The sequence below is a fragment of the Tiliqua scincoides genome, chromosome 7 (genome assembly GCF_035046505.1).
Source record: "Tiliqua scincoides isolate rTilSci1 chromosome 7, rTilSci1.hap2, whole genome shotgun sequence".
NCBI lineage: Eukaryota > Metazoa > Chordata > Lepidosauria > Squamata > Scincidae > Tiliqua > Tiliqua scincoides.
Window position 1 is genome coordinate 79836708 of NC_089827.1, and position 13572 is coordinate 79850279.

At 45.6% G+C, this 13572-nt stretch overlaps 1 protein-coding gene across 1 annotated transcript in view; it reads left to right on the top strand.

The window, feature by feature from the left end:
• Positions 1–606: 606 nt before the first annotated feature.
• Positions 607–13572, top strand: part of FRS2 (fibroblast growth factor receptor substrate 2) — a 55641-nt gene continuing 42675 nt past the window's right edge. The window contains exon 1 of the mRNA XM_066634002.1: positions 607–692. The gene's annotated coding sequence lies outside the window, so the exon portion shown is untranslated. The remainder of the gene's footprint in view (positions 693–13572) is intronic.

Below are 13572 nucleotides of genomic sequence, written 5' to 3' on the forward strand. Positions count from 1 at the left end.
GCAGTCTTTTTTTCTGAGGGGTGGGAGTGGTCAATAATAGCTACTCTGGCAGAGCCCAGCCCTACTCAGAGAGAAGTCCCATTGTGTCCAGTGAGGCTTACTTGCAGGTAGGTGCGGCTTGGAGGGCTGCCTCAGCACCCCTTCCTATGCACGTCTACTCAGAAGTAAGTTTCATGAGAGTCAGTGGGCCTTACTCTCAGGTAACCTTGGCTAGGAGGGCAGCCTCGGAGCCCCATCCATGCAGGCCTACTCAGAAGCGAGTCCCATTGCGTCCAGCGAGGCTTACTCCCAGGTAGGTGCGGCTTGGACGGCTGCCTCGGCACCTTCTATGCGTTCTGCTCAGAAGCCAGCGCCGCGACGGTGAACGGGGCCTCCTCCCAGGCGGGCGCGGCAGGAGGGCGGCCTCGCAGCCAGCTCGCGGAGGCCTCGCCCCCCAGGGCCGTTCGGGGCGGGGGCGGGCTGAGCCCCGGGCGGGCGTTGCGTAGCGACGGCGGGAGGCGTGGCGTGCGGCGCGTGGGCGGCAGCAGGGAGACCGGCGCTGCGCCCCTCCCGCCCGCGCCCCGGAAGCGGTCCCCCGCCTGGCCCCGGAAGCGGTCCTGGGCGGAGTCCGGCCCGAGCGAGGCCTGCTGCCTGCCGCTCTCGGGACGGCGCTGCGGTGCGAGCAGGCGGGAGGCGGCGGCCCCATGGAGCAGGTGAGCGGTCTGCGTGGGCGGGAGGCTCCGCTCCCCGGCGGGTCTGTGGCGGCGGTCGGGGACCGTGTGAGGAGCCGCCCGCCCGCCTCTGCCTCTGCCTGGGCCCTCGCTCGGCCGGCGCCGCCTCGGGGTACCGGAGGGAGGCTCCCGCTGCGCCAAGCCGCCCTTTGAGCTGAGTGTCGGCAGAGGAAAGGGCTGTGGAACTTCCTGCCACGGGACGCAAGAGGGAGGCTCTCCCCCCTCACGCTGTCCCAGGACCGGGGCGCGCCCAGAGCTCTTTGCCGGCAGGTCATTGGTCTGTGGAACTCACTGCCACAGGGCGTGGGGTGCTGGTGGACACAGCGCGCAGCGGGAGGTTCTTTCCCCCTCACACAGCCCCAGGACCGGGGCGCGTCCAAAATAGGGACGGGCAAGAGAAAGCAGGTCTTTGCTGGCAGGTCCTCGGTCTGTGGAACTCCCTGCCACAGAAGGTGGTGTGGCGTCTGGCCTGGGTGCCTTTCAAAGGGGACTGGGCAGATTTCTGGAGGAAAACATTTCCTTGCCCCGCATGTCATTGGTCTGTGGAACTCCCTGCCACAGGACGTGGCCACCTGAAATCCTACATGCCTTTCAAAGGGGGCTGAGCAGATTTCTGGAGGAAAGTTCTTCCCAGGCTGCAACCAGAATGTTCTGTGCAGCCTCCTCCTTTCAGACAGGCTGCCTCACAGTGCCAGGCATAGGGGAGGGCGCCAGGACGCAGGTCTCCTCTTGTGTGCCGTCTTAGACATCTGGTGGGCCGCTGGGAGGTGCATCAAGCTGAGTAGATGGGCCTTTGGCCTGATTCAGTGGGGCGATTCTTGTGGGGTGTGTCTTCTTCTGTTCAGTGCAGGCACGAGGTGTGTCTGGGGGGCCACCACCTGATGCCCGTCTCTGTTGGAGGACGTTCCCACAGATGGCCTCCAGTTAGGGCCAGAGAACTGATTTCTCAGTGGTGAAAATGCTGCCCTGAACATTTGTGTTTTAAAAGACCAGGCATGTTACGTGCCCTGATGCTGGATAAGTTAAAGAAAATAACGATGTGATGAAAGGAGCTTTGAAAAGCTGGCATGGGCTTGCCTGTGGCAGTGGTCTTCAATCTTTCATGCTTCAACCCCAGTAATTGAATTAGTATGAGACTGGGGTCCCACCACCAGTCTTGCCTCCCTCCCAGGACCCAGTCTGCCTCTATCGCCACTCACCTGTCTGTCCCGTCCCCTACTTCTTGCGTCTTCATAACAACTCTGTAAGGTACCATTCTGAGCAGAGCCAACCTTCGGAACTGTGGGGCTAGACAGCGACAAGAAGCTGTGTAGGATTATATCAAGAATTCAGTTTTGATAAGGCAGTACCATTACTGGATTCAATCCAAGCCTTCTCTTGAAAGTTTGCTTCAGTCACCAAAGTGAGGTTTTGTGACCCCATTGGGATCCAGACCCACAGGTTGAAGAACATTGGTTTATCGTGGTGAGATCTGGCTCAGTGACAGGTATGGTCTGTAAGTCAAAGAGGGATATTGTAGTTGGACTGCAATCCTAAACACACTAAGGGACTCAGTAGGAATCACTTCAGAATCCAAATGTTCAGGTTTGCAGGGATAAACTGATCTGTTCTTTCTCCATCCCTGAAGTTGAATCTCTGCGACCTTAAATTAATTCAGAATGTCCCAGCATGACTCAACACCTTATAGGCAAGCATGGTTTAAGCAGTTTGAGAAGTTGGTTTTCATGAACTATTGAGAAAAAAAAACTTAATTTGTCCAATGTGATATTCACAGTACAGTACTTAAAGCTAATAGCTATTCAAATTTGGTGATCTACTGTTGGAACAAATTAGTGGTTCTGATGGTATCTTGGAGCCTACCTTGTAACCAGATGCTAACTGAACATTTTCAGGGGGAAGGGAGAGAATCCAGAGTTGGTCTGGAATTGTTGTAATTGATGAAACCATATAATATGTCTGTTTTCTGGTAGAAATTAAGAACTTCTGAGAGTGCCATTCTGTTTGCACTGAGTATTTTAATGTTGTTCTTTTTTGGACCATGCAAATTCAAATAGACATTAATGATGAGTTTCTAATTCTGGATAATGCCTCTAATTTTAACAATCATAAATCCTTAAGAACACTAATCATATTTTATGTGTCCGAAGACTAATTAGGCTTTCAAGCAGAGTATGGTCTGAAATGCATGTATGTGGATAGCAGTGATGCGCCTTCTCAAGCAACTTCCCATGGGGTTAGTTACAAGAAGAGAGTTATATTTGAACGTGGGGGAAGGCAGACAGGTTTCTTATAAGTTGGCTTCTGTCTTGCTCACATGTTCAAGGATGAGTTCATCTTGCATTGCTGTTATTGGATTATAGAACTGAGGAATAAATGTTAGTTGGAATTGTAGATAGTATAATGATAGCTATCAATGTGGAGTTAGAGGGCATGCTAACTTTGCTGAATTTCTGTAGTGTTATAAAAATAGATGAGAGTTGAGGAGAAAACTAGAGTTGAAAAGTACTGAATATTGGTATTTTGGATAAAATGTAAATTACATTTGTAAATGTTTGAAATACACTTATGATGAATGTAGTAACCAGAATTAGGAGGGTTTTGCATATTCTGTAGAGTTGTGGGAGTGCACAGAATGCAAATTAATCCCAATTTTTTTCTTAATTCTCCTTCATAAGGTAAATAAATCAGCCTCAGCTGTATTTTACCTTTGAAGCAACTATTTTCATTAATGAAACCAGTGCCTTTCCTAAGGTTGATAAAATAGTACAGGGACTAGTATTTTAAAGATCTTTTCATACAGAAGAATGTTGTATTTTGAGGGTGATGGAACTAAATAGTTCTAAATTGAAACATTCTATGTAGGTATTCCATTACTGTACTTAAATGGTACAGTAAAATCTTGGAATGCTAAATATATTTTACATTCAGAATTTGTTAAACTGGGACCACACAAGATTTGCATATGTGGAAAGATTCTTTTCATATTCCATTGTGTTTAACCAAAGAGGCAAGGTCTTTGTAATTGTCTTTTGAGAAATCAGTTATATTTTAGGTTAATTCAAACTCAGAATTTACACAGAAGACAGCTTGGTTCCAAAAATTACTTTCCTCACAACTTTTTTTTTTAAACATTCCTTATTACCTTTTGTTTTTAAGTCCTTGTAATTGATAGTATACAAGGAGTAAATTATTTTACAATTTAAATTGCTTATATCCATTCGATTGTGTCCTAAGATTTCCTTCAGGTCCATTCTCCAGAGACAAGAAACTTTAAGATGGAACCTGTTGCCTGAGTGTTACTAGATTTTTCTGAATCAATGTGAATATTTTTGAAAAAACATGGTGTTTTATGCAAATTTTTCACATTTGAGATGCATTTGAGATCTGTACACATTTGAGATGCTTAAACATTTTAAAACATTTGTATTATGTAAAATTTAGTTCAACTGATTATTTTGTATCTTAGATTTTAATTACTCAGAACTATGAATTTTGCCCAGTTCTAGTCATCACTATGAATGGGAAAGTCTTTGTCCTGAAGTGAGATTTGAACCAGGAAAGTCCTGATTTGCAACTCAATCTTAGACTGTGTATATGTATTTTGCTTTCCTAACGCTGCTTGGGACAGGTTTGGGGAGAATTTAGCTTGAGGGCTTTGCAACTTCCTTGACTATTTCTCCAACCGCCCCCCACCCTGCCATTTCTGGATACTTCAGACTTTTGGGTACCCTGTGAATCTGCAACTGAAGTAGTCCTTGAAGAGCATATTAACTGGTGTTGGAGGAAATACTTTTCCTTGAATCCTAATAAATTCCCCTTGACTTCTTAAGGTCAGTTTCCTTAAAAACTTATAGTATCCTGTTTTTGGGAGGGAAGTGAAAATTTATGTTTCAGGGATATTTGCCTTGCATTTCCTAATCTTAGCCCTCCCTCTTTGGGATATTGTAATCTGTTAGTGCAGTGTTTCTCAAACTGTGGGTTGCAACCCACTAGGTGAGTTGCGAGCCAAGTTTAGGTGGGTCCCCATTCAATGTTTATTTTATTTTTAATAGACTTGATGCAGCCATGATTTGTGACTGCTTTGAGATGTTACAGATCTGTACTTTTAAGAGGTTACTAGTTAGTTAGTTGGCAGCCTTCAGTCTCGAAAGACTATGGTATCACGCTCTGAAAGGTGGTTCTGGAACAGCGTCTAGTGTGGCTGAAAAGGCCGATTCGGGAGTGACAATCCCTTCCACACTGGGATCAAGTGCAGTCTGTCCCTGGTCTGTCTCCCTGGCTGTGGGCCTTCCTTCTTTGCCCTTAGCCTCAGACTGTTGGCCAAGTGTCTCTTCAAACTGGGAAAGGCCATGTTGCACAGCCTGCCTCCAAGCGGGCTGTTCAGAGGCCAGGGTTTCCCACTTGTTGAGGTCCACTCCTAAGGCCTTCAGATCCCTCTTGCAGATGTCCTTGTATCGCAGCTGTGGTCTACCTGTAGGGCGCTTTCCTTGCACGAGTTCTCCATAGAGGAGATCCTTTGGAATCCGGCCATCATCCATTCTCACGACATGACCGAGCCAATGCAGGCATCTCTGTTTCAGTAGTGCATACATTCTAGGGATTCCAGCACGTTCCAGGACTGTGTTGTTTGGAACTTTGTCCTGCCAGGTGATGCTGAGAATACGTCGGAGGCAGCGCATGTGGAAAGCGCTCAGTTTCCTCTCCTGTTGTGAGCGAAGAGTCCATGACTCGCTGCAGTACAGAAGTGTACTCAGGACGCAAGCTCTGTAGACCTGGATCTTGGTATGTTCCGTCAGCTTCTTGTTGGACCAGACTCTCTTTGTGAGTCTGGAAAACGTGGTAGCTGCTTTACCGATGCGTTTGTTTAGTTCGATATCGAGAGAAAGAGTGTCGGAGATTGTTGAGCCAAGGTACACAAAGTCATGGACAACCTCCAGTTCATGTGCAGAGATTGTAATGCAGGGAGGTGAGTCCACATCCTGAACCATGACCTGTGTTTTGTTCAGGCTGATTGTCAGCCTATGTTTGTTACTATGTATGTTACTAGCCTATGTTACTATGTACATGCTTTTAACAATGATCGTTAATGGGGCTTACCCCCAGGTAAGTGTGGATAGGATTACAGCCTTGGGAAATTTTTTTAAACAGATCAGCAACTGCTTGGGATAGTTGGGGGGGGGGGGTTCTCCTTTATTTTAAATACATTTTAATACTTATTGTAAACTTTTAATTTATTTACTTAATTAGTTTGATTTGATTTTGTTGTATAGGGGTGTTAAAAATTTCCTGCTTGTTGATGTCACTTCCGGCCATGTCATCACTTTCAGGTTAATGATATCACCTCTGGTGAGTCCTGAGGATTGTTATTCTAAAAAGTGGGTCCAAAGAGTTTGAGAACCACTGCTAAACTGCAGTATTTAGGCATCCTAGTCGCTTCTGGAGTAACTCTGTTAAAGATTGTGTGTGATCTCTAATCTCTTATATTGTGTTTCAATGTTTAGGCTGGATAATGTTAAAAATATTTAAATCTTCTTGTACTTTTACCTAGTTACTTTTGTGTGTGGTGTTCAAAGTTTATGTAGCAAAATCAGTCCAGCTTCTCAAGTCACTAAAATGGTGTCTATAATTTTAACTTTAATTGACTTTATTTCTATTAAAATGTATAAGTAATTTTAGCTTTTCCATCACTATTGTATACAAAAGCTAGTCACTGAAAATGACAAAACTTAGACTTAACTGTTGGAATTAATCCAAGAACTGAAAATATTATTAATTTTTATACACGGAAAGAATTAAGATTTCTTAGAGGTGAGATAAATAAGACAGTGTGTTTCAGGTTTATTTTGAGCAACTAAGCGCTTAAACTCCTCTGTGCCAAATGTATCTCTCAAGCGGGTTATTTGTTATTCTTGGGATCATTTGAAAAGGCATTGAGAACAAAATGGCTAATATTATAATGCTGTTGTACAAATCGATGGTAAGGCTACACCTGGAGTATTGCGTCAAGTTCTGGTCACCACATCTCAAAAAGGATACAGTGGAAAAGGTGCAAAAGAGAGCGACTAAGATGATTACTAAGATGATTACTGGGCAAAAGAGAGCGACTAAGATGATCACTGGGCTGGGGCACCTTCCTTATGAGGAAAGACTAAGGCGTTTGGGCCTCTTCAGTCTAGAAAAGAGATGCCTGAGGCGGGACATGACTGAGACAAAATTATGCATGGGAAGGATCAAGTGGATAGAGAGATGCTCTTTACACTCTCACATAACATCAGAACCAGGGGACATCCACTAAAATTGAGTGTTGGGAGGGTTAGGACAGACAAAAGAAAATATTTCTTTACTCAGCGTGTGGTCGGTCTGTGGAACTCCTTGCTGCAGGATGTGGTGACGGCATCTGGCCTGGATGCCTTTAAAAGGGGATTGGACAAGTTTCTGGAGGAAAAATCCATTATGGGGTACAAGCCATGGTGTGTATGCGCAACCTCCTGATTTTAGAAATGGGTTATGTGAGAATGCCAGATGCAAGGGAGGGCACCAGGATGAGGTCTCTTGTTATCTGGTGTGCTCCCTGGGGCATTTGGTGGGCTGCTGTGAGATACAGGAAGCTGGACTAGATGGGCCTATGGCCTGATCCAGTGGGGCTGTTCTTATGTTCTTATGCCAATGAAGATGTGACTTTGAGAAGTCTTAGGTTAGATTTTTTTTTTAAGGGTAAGAAGAAAAGTTAAATAGGTAAAAATATCAAAGGATTGCTTTGAAAGATGCATGGAATGCTAAAATGAAAAAATCTAAACATTAGTTCTCCACTGGGGACTACAGTTGTAGCCTGCTCTGACTGTGAATATTATTCAGATAATATGCACGAGCTTCATAATTGCTATTTTAAGTGTTCTGATATGGGCCAGCAGCAATTTACTGTATCTCCCCTCATCGTTTAGAGTGGGTCTGTGGTAGCATATTACAGTGGGCCTGCTGTATCAGTGGATTAGGGACTTGTGGATTTCAGTATCCTGAACCCATGTGATTGGCCCAACATGGTTCTGAGGACCATGGCTGCAAACTCCATGGGCCTCAAAAGGCTGTGTTTAACAAATTAAATACATTTATGGAAAAGAGGCATAACCTGCAAGTGTCTAGTTCATTTTCTTTCTTGGTGAGGAGATTTTTGTGTGTGTTTATTGTGCAGAATTGATTTCAATATATGTACTCTAGGAGTAGAGTTTGGTCAAGACAAGTTGTTTCTTGCAATGTCTGTTAACCTCTTCTGTACTTGGCATGATCAGTGGCTTAAACAGATAAACAAAAAGGACCGCTACGCTGTGCAGAAAGAGTGGGTGGAATGAATGAGATAGTTATTTACATAAGAACATAAGAACAGCCCCACTGGATCAGGCCATAGGCCCATCTAGTCCAGCTTCCTGTATCTCACAGCGGCCCACCAAAGGCCCCAGGGAGCACACCAGATAACAAGAGACCTGCAAGGCCTCCTGGGAATTGTAGTTAAGAACATAAGAACAGCCCCACTGGATCAGGCCATAGGGCATAGGCCCATCTAGTCCAGCTTCCTGCATCTCACAGCAGGCCCACCAAATGCTCCAGGGAGCACACCAGATAACAAGAGACCTCATCCTGGTGCCCTCCCTTGCATCTGGCATTCTGACATAACCCATTTCTAAAATCAGGAGGTTGCGCATACACACCATGGCTTGTACCCCATAATGGATTTTTCCTCCAGAAACTTGTCCAATCCCCTTTTAAAGGCGTCCAGGCTAGACGCCAGCACCACATCCTGTGGCAAGGAGTTCCACAGACCGACCACACGCTGAGTAAAGAAATATTTTCTTTTGTCTGTCCTAACCCGCCCAACACTCAATTTTAGTGGATGTCCCCTGGTTCTGGTATTATGTGAGAGTGTAAAGAGCATCTCCCTATCCGCTCTGTCCATTCCCTGCATAATTTTGTATGTCTCAATCATGTCCCCCCTCAAGAGTCTCTTTTCTAGGCTGAAGAGGCCCAAACGCCGTAGCCTTTCCTCATAAGGAAGGTGCCCCAGCCCCGTAATCATCTTAGTTGCTCTCTTTTGCACCTTTTCCATTTCCACTATGTCTTTTTTGAGATGCGGCGACCAGAACTGGACACAATACTCCAGGTGTGGCCTTACCATAGATTTGTACAACGGCATTATAATACTAGCCGTTTTGTTCTCAATACCCTTCTTAATGATCCCAAGCATAGAATTGACCTTCTTCACTGCCGCCGCAGTTAATTTGGTTAATGTGACTGAGAAAGCAAGTGAATAAGTAATCGGGAATGATGCAAGGTTAATTTTTACGGAGCACAGTTTGTGCTGAGTCCAGAACTAGGAGTTTCAGAATTTTGCCCTTGACAAAATTCTTGTTGCAAACAGACTTGCATGTCAGTCTGAGAGAGACTTGCATGTTGGTCTCTTGCGCTGGCCCAGGAATGTTGCAAACATGCCTTATGGCATGTTTGCACATCTTCAGGAGTTGGCTACACTGGCCCGAGAGGCAGCATCCAACCTCTGTGCCGCTAGGAAACAGAAGGTTGTGCCAGCAGAGGCCGGCTGGCTTGGGGGACTGGGGAGGGTGGAACTGGGGCTAAGCAAGGGGAGGAAGGGTGGTGGGAGGGCTTGTGAGCAGACTGGACCCGGAAGCGGAATGGGACTGGCCTCTGGCACTTAGGATGAATCCTAACCCTCCTCCCAAGCAACTCGGCATTCCACTGAACTGCTTGGATCTGATCTGAGTAGCCCCATTTTGGTGACTGGGGCATTACTTGGGGTCCCCTGGGGCATTACCTAAGTCCTCTGATTAAACTCCATCCCTCTTCATACCTGCACTGGATATAGTACCTGTTTCAGTGCAGGCTAGTATTGGGCTGTCCGATAGTTATGACAATGGTTGATTTTTATTTATAATTTATTGGATTTGTAATCTGCCTTTCTCCCCGAAGGGCACCCAAGACAGTTCCAGATTTTTCTGTTTCATTCTTTATGAATAGGAGCTGGTTTGAAATTGGTGCATTAAGGACGCAATCCTAACCCCTTCTGTCAGTGCTTTCCAGCACTGACATAAGGGCAATGCAGCTCTGAGGTAAGGGGACAAACATTCCCTTACTTTGAGGAGGCCTCCGTGAGTGACCCCCAACTGCAGGATGCAGCACACGTCCCATTGGCACCGCTATGCCAGTGTTGGAAAGCACTGACATAAGAGTTAGGATTGCACCCTAAGAGTGCATGTAGGTTGCAAGGCCAGAGTGAGAAGAGATTGAATACTGTATTTGTGCATATATTGCAGGATAAAAAGCTTGCCTTAACTGGCTTTCATAATGTGACATGGTATAGGTAGAATGAAATGAACTACTGCAAGAGAAGAATGAAACTGAGATCTAATTCACGCAATACCAAATATAAAATTCTCTTACATTGGGCATCTAGAAATGGGTTTTCCAAACTTTTTTGACCATGACCTTAAATACAGATTTTTCTCGCAGTCTGGTGATCTGGAGTTGGTACAGGATGATGACAAAGCAATTAATTTGGGTAAAAGTAACACAGAAAGGTAGTTCATTCAGTTGCTCCTGCTGGACTCATGGCTTGGCCAGCCACACTTCTCAACATTTTTTTATTGTATTGGCAACCTTCAGTCTCGAAAGACTATGGTATCGCGCTCTGAAAGGTGGTTCTGGCACAGCGTCTAGTGTGGCTGAAAAGGCCAATCCGGGAGTGACAATCCCTTCCACACCGGGAGCAAGTGCAGTCTGTCCCTGGTCTGTCTCCCTGGCTATGGGCCTTCCTTCTTTGCCTCTTAGCCTCAGACTGTTGGCAAAGTGTCTCTTCAAACTGGGAAAGGCCATGCTGCACAGCCTGCCTCCAAGCGGGCCGCTCAGAAGCCAGGGTTTCCCACTTGTTGAGGTCCATCCCTAAGGCCTTCAGATCCCTCTTGCAGATGTCCTTGTATCGCAGCTGTGGTCTACCTGTAGGGCGCTTTCCTTGCACGAGTTCTCCATAGAGGAGATCCTTTGGGATCCGGCCATCATCCATTCTCACGACATGACCAAGCCAACGCAGACGTCTCTGTTTCAGCAGTGAATACATGCTAGGGATTCCAGCACGTTCCAGGACTGTGTTGTTTGGAACTTTGTCCTGCCAGGTGATGCCGAGGATGCGTCGGAGGCAGCGCATGTGGAAAGCGCTCAGTTTCCTCTCCTGTTGTGAGCGAAGAGTCCATGACTCGCTGCAGTACAGAAGTGTACTCAGGACGCAAGCTCTGTAGACCTGGATCTTGGTATGTTCCGTCAGCTTCTTGTTGGACCAGACTCTCTTTGTGAGTCTGGAAAACGTGGTAGCTGCTTTACCGATGCGCTTGTTTAGCTCGGTATCGAGAGAATGAGTATTGGAGATCGTTGAGCCAAGGTACACAAAGTCATGGACAACCTCCAGTTCATGCTCAGAGATTGTAATGCAGGGAGGTGAGTCCACATCCTGAACCATGACCTGTGTCTCAACATTAGAGGCTGCATATCAGACTCCGAAGGTTCCTCAAAGCCTAACACCTTAGAACAGGGGTGTCCAAACATTTTGGCAGTAGGGCCAGTGTCTCTCTGACACTGTGTCAGGGGCCAGGGAAAAAAAGAATTAATTTACATTTACATTTAAAATTTGCATAAATTTACATAAATGAATTTATTAGAGATTGAACTTATATGAATGGATGAAGGTCTTGCAGTAGCTCAAGGCCTATAAAAGGCCTTGCACAAAGCAAGGCCAGCCTTTTCCTTCACTGCCACAGCTGCATCACAGACATGAAACAGCAAGTAGTGGAGGGAGACCTCATCCCACAGCTCAGGTGAGAGGTTGAACAGTCGTCCTCATGCTGAGAGCAGCTGTGTTGGGCCAGCACGGGCTCTAGCAAGTCTCCAGAGGGCCAGATGCTCACTGGGGGCTCCCGGAGGGCCTGATTGGGAGCATCCAAGGGCCACAAGTGGCCCCTGGGCTGGGGTTTGGGCACCCCTGCCTTAGAAGAAGCTTGCTCTGTAGAGGAAGGGGCTCTGCCAGCAGCTTGTCTGCTGGAGCCAGGTGACTCTGGACCCAGAAATCAACAAATCCTCCCCCCCCCCCGCCAACACCTTCCTGTGACCCTCAGGAACATCCATGAGAACCTTGTTAGGTACCACTAGTCTAGAAGTTGCTTCTTCAGTTGCATGTGATGATGGCAGTGCATTAGCCAATGGTTCTGTCGCACATAGAAAATTGCTGACTTTGCACGGAGTGAGAAAACTGTTCTATGTACTTGGATAGTTTGATACGGAACAGCCAAAATTTTGAACCAACGTAGCCAGTGATGGGCACTTAAGTTTCTGTTACCCCTGTATCAGTTCCTCAGCTGGCTGGGCACATTACTTCAGAAACGTTCTTGAACAGCAGCTTTGGGGTCTTTTTCCAGCTTTGCTTGCTTATCTTGCTCTTGAATTAGATAAAATTATAAGGTACTGCATGGCACATATGTAGCAGTATTAATGACTGGAAGGAATGATTAGTAAGGGTATTAAAAGTATCACTTTCTGAGGGATAGGAAGAAGTAGAGCACTTGGTGAGACTCTCACAGCCCTGTTCTACAGGCTGTGGCAGCCACATTCCACTGCCAGCCACTGCTGAAAAAGTGCCGGAAAGTACTTCCCAGCAGCACGCTTAGTAGCAGGCAACTGGATGCCAGCAGGAAGTCCAAAACCTTCCCATCCATGTTGCTGAAGCTCCAGGCAGCTTGAATGCTTGAAGAGGTTAATTGAATGTTAACAGAGACCAAGAAGTTAACTGTTTCCTGTAAACATCTGATGAGTCGCTTAAAGGATTCAGGTTGTTTGCCTTTATGTTGCGCTATAAGCTTGCATCCTTGGTTCTGTAAAAGGAAGAAAGAGTTTTGCTTGGTGCCAGTGGTAAACACCTACCTAAGTTGCGTTAATAGATGTGGGAGCGGGGCTGCGAAGATAGAAGATAAAAACCTCTTATCCTTGGTTTTTGTATCTGCAGGGGTCCCCAGGATGTATCCCTCACAGATATGGGGGGACGACACCGATACAACTAGTTTCTAATCTGTGTAACTGAAGGAATGATACTTAAAGAATTTAAGGTTGATGCCTGAGACTTTCAGCCCAGTGTCCACTCAGAAGTAAGTCCGATTATGTTCAGTGGGGCGTATGCCCAGGAAAGTGTATAGAATCGCAGCTGAAGAAACATTTTTCTTGCCCTGATCTAAAGGATTGTGCAGAATGGACTTACTGATCCTTTGTTCCTAAAACATTATGTGCATATTTGTCCCATTAGTTTCAATACATTGATCTCATGTTCTGCGTTTAGGATCAGCATGCAAAGGTTTTCATCTAAATTACAAGTGTCTATTTAGAAATGTTTCCACTCTGTTTTTTCAGATGGTGAGGTTTGATGTTTTCTGTGTTGTAACTTTGAATTGCATAAAAATAGAATGAGGGTAGTTCTGGATGACGTTGACAAGACAAGAGAGCCAGAACTTTGGCAATATCTGTAAGAGGCTGATGTATAAAAAGGCGTTTACACAGGCAAACAGTGTTGCTTTGATGTCTCCTCCTTATATTCTGGGACTGTAGCCCCAAGGGGCTGTTAACTCTGACAGACAGAAATAATTTTTTTTCTTATGTTTCATAACATTGTTAGCTGTATCCTAAGCTGGAGCACAAGTTAAGATTTTCTTTTTGAGGTATAAGATATTTATTTAGTTCATTTTTGTTTGAAATTCAAAGCACCTTGCAGGTAAAATACATAAACAAGGTCACAGTAAAACTGTATAAAAATATAGCAAGCAGT